The sequence below is a fragment of the Amblyomma maculatum genome, chromosome 1 (genome assembly GCF_055883805.1).
Source record: "Amblyomma maculatum isolate TAMU_Amacu chromosome 1, ASM5588380v1, whole genome shotgun sequence".
NCBI classification, from domain to species: domain Eukaryota; kingdom Metazoa; phylum Arthropoda; class Arachnida; order Ixodida; family Ixodidae; genus Amblyomma; species Amblyomma maculatum.
In genome coordinates, this window is record NC_139344.1 from 367,947,019 (window position 1) to 367,952,873 (window position 5,855).

General features: G+C 42.5%; 1 long non-coding RNA gene across 1 annotated transcript; it reads left to right on the forward strand.

Moving 5' to 3' along the window:
• Window positions 1-1,574: 1,574 nt before the first annotated feature.
• On the forward strand, window positions 1,575-2,935 carry LOC146208081 (uncharacterized). The gene is made up of 2 exons (XR_014704652.1): window positions 1,575-1,820; window positions 1,919-2,935. It is a non-coding gene; the product is annotated as an uncharacterized LOC146208081 (long non-coding RNA).
• Window positions 2,936-5,855: the final 2,920 nt, after the last annotated feature.

Here is a 5,855-nt window from a genome sequence, read left to right on the forward strand (position 1 = left end):
TTGCAGAAAACAGAAGCATTTGCATTTCACCTGCACCAAAGTGCGACTGCCATCACTGGTATTAAACATCACGACCTTGGGGCAAGTAGCCGAACGTGCCACTAAGATGTCGCAGCGTGTACATACATGCTATACATGTCAACCTTTCTAGCATTAAAGCTGTCACATGCATGGCAGATATTCATGTTCAGCTTTGGACTGACAAGTTTAAAAGTGTACTATTTGTGTTTTTCTAGCATGAAAAACAAAGGAAATTAAGGAAAAGCGAAAAAAAATGAACATAATATGTTGAAAAAACACTAGTCATTAACACATAAAGCATATTCGTTCCTTTATTAATGATAAAGTGGCCTTCAACAATGGTATAAAGCCTGAAAATTTCGAAAGGTGCTGTGCCAGGCAGCTATTTTACAGAAACCTGAACCATTTCACCTGTAGGAATGCGCATCCCGGCGGTGTGGGCTGGGCACTTATTTTTCGGTCCACTCCAACATGCGAAAACTGCATCATGTGCATTCCCATTTTCCGAGTTTTGAGCTCTGTAGTACAGGCTAACAAATTGTCGATGACTTATTTTCGTCTGATTGTTGCACAGCGCGTGTAAATAAATTACTACTGCACCTAATAAACACTGACATGCACGTGCAACATCGCCGATCATAAACGGACACACTGATGTCCGTCCGGGCATCGGCGCACTCATCACAGCACTCTTCGTAGTTTCACACAGCACTCTAGTAGGACGTAATCCGTAATCACAGCATCTCACGGTAAGCACAAACCACACCTCCAGTTGTACAACAAACACGAATGACGCGATGCTTGGGCTAGAGACACGCCGGCGGTGCCCAGCTTTTTCAGCGCCGCTTGTACTACGTAGAACTTGCAGCACCAAACCTCAGTGCGAGCAGAAAGCGATGCGTTACGTGACGCATCTCATCACATATGGAAGTGAGGAAACTTTGAAGAATCAAAACTACATAATTACATAACGACCGTCGTAGACGTTAATCCACATGATAACGAGGACCAAATGAGCGGGCGTGCGGGCCGCGGGCTGGCCGTCAACACCGCGATTACATGCGCTTGCGCTCTGGTCGTGCTTGCCACCCTGCCGCGGTCCAACTCACGTAAACCTATCATCATGCCATCACGTAGTATATCACCCATTCTAGGCACTATTCTTGCCTATTCTTTGTGATTTCACATTTCACGCATGCAGTATGTATACATACTTCTTGCACCTCGTACGTATGTACACCATGCGTACACCTCATACCAACTTCGATTTGGCTACATATGGCTACCATGTTGTTGCTACAACCACATCTGGGGATCTCGGACTCGGATCCGTCCGGCTTTCCCGACGGATCCCAAGGCCCATATCGGAGAAAAATGCGTTGGGTCCGTCGGAAGAACCCTACCGATCGGGTCCGTCCGCCGTACCTCTGAAAAATATTTCCCGGATCCGTCCGACGGATTCCGAAGAAAAACGCACCGGGTCCGTCGGACGTACCTTTAAGACCACTGATCGGGTCCGTCGGACGTACCTTTAGCCACAGCCAAGTATAAATTGCGCAGAATTGTCTCTCATTTTGCTTATTTATAAGTACTGTGTCGCTTGTCTCTCCCCACGTGCTTCCAGGACCTCGTGCAGCAGCAGCTCGTGGCATGGACGCTCCTCGTGTTCAAAAAAAAAAAAAAAAATCGGCCACGGCTATGGAGACCTCCACGAAAACATCCGCCGTCGGCAACTAAGCGCTGCCTGACTGCTATGCTGAGGCGCACGTCTGCCGTGCGCATTCTCAACCCTGATTGAGGTACAAAAACGCAGATTTCTTTGTCGAAGGTTTTGTAATATGTTGCGCATTCATCAAATCGCTATGTTCATAATGCAACTTTTTCTACTCTTTTACAGCACCGTTTCCTGTATGCTGCGAAGAGACCGAGGATTTTCTTTGTACGCAGCAGCCCATGTCAGGGATCGCGGCATCGATCAGCTCTCCAAGATCATCGCCGCAACCCTCGTAAATGTCTACAGTAGAAGCATCGCGACAGCATCCAGGGCAGCATATAACCATGGCACTGTGTACGACGTAGTGCACCGCTGTTGACGGTGCACGGCAAAGGGCCACGGACGAGTGCAGGGCGTTGTGTTCGCCACGCCGTCACGTCGCTGCGCATCCAAACGGCCCTTTTCAGGGCCGCCCCAATGTTTCCTGGCAGACCGCACACCTGCACCTCCCGTACTCCTCTTCCCTCTCTACGTTGCACGTGGCTTCGTATCAATCGTCGCGGCCACCAAAATAACTTGCGCGCTAGGCCTCTTTACCAGGCTATACGTAAATACACGCATGCTTAATCGTGTCAAATTTGACTTAATAAAGTGCTACAGTGCTTATTACCTGCTTCCCTCACGCATTCTTCCGAGTCTTCGTGCAGCAGCTGCAGAACACGTGGCAAGCGTCACTCTACTGCCGCGACGAACGCTAACTAAGCCCACACAACAGGCTTAACAGCTAGAGTATTCTGCGGCTTTGTTCAGCGATGTTAATGGAAGTATCGACATTTTATATAACAACTGCATAATCGTCTTGAATATTGCTTCATAAAGTACTGTACTGCTTAATTCTCACTTACCTCGTGCATTCCACAGCTGCTGCAGCTAGCACTTGGCCAGCGTCGTTCTCTCCAGTGCTGCAGAGACGACAAACTAGGCCTCGCGATAGGCTACAATATACACCGCGGCTTTGTGCCGCTGTGTATTTTTTTTTTTTTTTTTTATAAATGCATCACATTTCGAAGGTTATAGTCGCCATCCAAGGATCACTTAACTCGAGAGCACGGGAAAAGGCAGAAGTGTACGCACCTGGATTCGATGCCATGTACAACGCCGGTTTTTTTTTTTTTTTTTTTTTTTTTTTTTTTTTTTTTTTTTTTTTTCACGAAAGCATCCTACGCGCTAGGCGTCCTAGACAAGGTTCAAGTGCAGTGTGCCTTTGTATAGTAACCATGTATGGGGTGAGCAGTTGCCATGTTTTCAGTTCACTTTTGTTGGCTGTTTCTTAATTAAAAATGGTCTCTGTGTCTGTCACTGTGTCTAAAGAGCTGCCCTAGCCGAACCACGTACGTAGCGATGGATTGCACCGCGGCAGTATGGTTTTGTTCCAAGTTTAACAAAACAGTTGAGGCCAAATCAAAATCGGAAATGACCATTTCCAACTGGATATTGGCCCCCAGTCAACAATTTGGAATCCAATTCAATGGCAACAGTTCAGCTCTGTGCCAACATTTCGTACAATTAAGGGAGTCGAAATTATGGAAATGGCACGCATTTGTGAACATCAAACATGCTTCACATCCAATTAACATGTCATGCAATGCTAATATAAAAGCTCAATATTCTATCGGGGAACTCTATGAAATCTGCTAGAGCATGGAGCACACGTTCGTAGAGATATTTTTTTTAATTACCAGCACTCGCAAAGGTATTGAAAATAATTGAATCAAGTCCCATTCAAGGAATCAGATGAACAGTAACAAATCATCCTTTATATATTTTGTTTAGTACCTCAATGAAGAGTATTAGGCACACTTTTGCTGAATTTGTACATAAATGACATAATTCATATTGACAACAGTGCTCAGCTCATCATGTATGCTGATAATAGTGTGTTTATTACTGGCTTTGATCTCAATGAGACTGTTTTACATTGAAATTATTTACTTGAAAAATCGTTTGCCTGGTCCAATTTCATGAAGAAATAAACACGGAAAAACTATTTTATTTTGAGTATGAAATAAGAAAATGATGTAAGAGATGGCTACCGATCTATAATAAAAATTGTAAGAGATGGCTACCGATCTATAATAAAAATATTGACCTTGTAGAAACTCGCATAAGTCTTGTGTGATTTTTTTTCATTTGAGATAGGAAATTCATATAAACAACACTGCAAAAAAAAAAAAAAGATTTCTTCAATGAGTGAGCTTTACCTTGATGTGGTACTGTCCTTGCCTTTAATTATGCAAGTCCCCACAGATAAGGTATTGCAGTTTTATGTGGGCAAGCACCACAAGAGCATATATCAATAAAATGATAATTCTCAGTAAATTAAATGTGTGTTTCTTACATAACAGATATTGACTGCCGGTTTACGACATGACACCTCCGTGCAGAATACAGTATAATTACCTTTAACTATGAATGCCACTTGTTGCATGTTTCCTATTTTTCTTGGCGGGACAATAAAAGCTTTCTTTGCTCGCAATTTAGAGCCACTCCATTTTTAACTCAAAACTCCAACCTCTGGTTTCTCCCGCACTTTCACACTTGGTGCAACCTGCAATCAATAAAACACAATCTAATGGTCTCACTGAATGAACTTAAACAGGTATTGCTGAAATTGTGAAAACAGCTATGAATACACTTTTTAGGGTTGTAAAATCAGAAATGTTGCAAAGTTAAAGAGCACTGCAGAATCTGCATTGGAGCAATGCAAAAGAACGGATGCTATTGCAACATTACATCACCCTCCGTCGATTGACATCACTCATTAACCTCCACCACTTCTCAATTACTCACAACTGCTGCGGACATGATTTTGCAGACACGTTCTGCGGACGTGGTCTGCGGACAGAAATCTGTGAAATCTGTGCGTTTGCCAGCGCTGTGTTAATGTATTTTATGTTATCACTTATACTACTTGAGAATTCATTTAGTGTTCTATCAGTGTGTTGTGTTACCTTGCTAACAAGTTTCCTTATATCTTCTTTGCATGTGTTATTGTATGTAGTTGTATCCCCCCTACAATAATGCCTCGTGGGCGCTGTAGGTACTTACAATAAATAAACATAGCGAAGTAATACTTTCGCATTAATAGATCTTCTAGACATAGGGTCTCTAATTCTTGCACTTTTTTTTTAAATAATGTGTAAATTTTTTTATCCTACTCTGCAGCTACTCCTTTGTAAATGGGTCCAGGACCTAAGTGCATGAGTTGCTCTCTGAAACATTTAATTTAGCTCTCGAGACTATCTAATATGCTCGAATTGAAATCATTGACTCCAGATTGGACATTGAAATTAGTTGCAAAATTTTTAACTGCAAAGCCTATTGAAATCTAATATGTTTGGGTGTATTTTTACTAGGGAGCAAAATGCACCAGCTTCCTTTAACATCTTAGCCAGCGCACACACAATGCATCATTGAAATGTAGTTTGAATTCCAGTTTCACCATGCATAACAATTGTCCATTCAGTTTGGATGTTCATTAGGAATATCAATTCTAATCCGTAAGATGACCATAACTTAGCAGCCCATAATAAAAATAAATTGCTTCTTTATAGAGAGTTAAAACTATGCAGTTGGGACTAAGTACTTATTCCAGCTGGGAGGTCATCTGGAAACTGGAAGACATTTGATTATGGAAATTCAATTAGGACTAAAAATTCTAATTGGAAAGAATGAAAAGATGCCTAAATGGAATGAGGGCTTCTAGAGAAAGTGTAAATTCTGGAAACTCAATTGGATAATACAAGACTCTTTAGCAGGATCTAGAACACATCTTTTACAAATGAACACTTGAAACTTAGAGCACTGGCTGATGCTCACCGCCGCAGCTCTCAGAATAACTGACAGCATGGGCAAAACTACAGTAGGTGTTAGTGCAGTATACACCAGTGTTGTCACTGCGAAGTGAAGAGCCACAAAGCAGAGGACTGCCATCCTTACTACTGCCAATATAAAAGTCCTTCTCAGAGCCACCCCATTGTTTCCTGGCAGATCATGGGCCTTCAACTTCATTGTCATGTTTCCTCGTTTTTAGTCTTTTGTAGGATGTATTGGGCCTTCT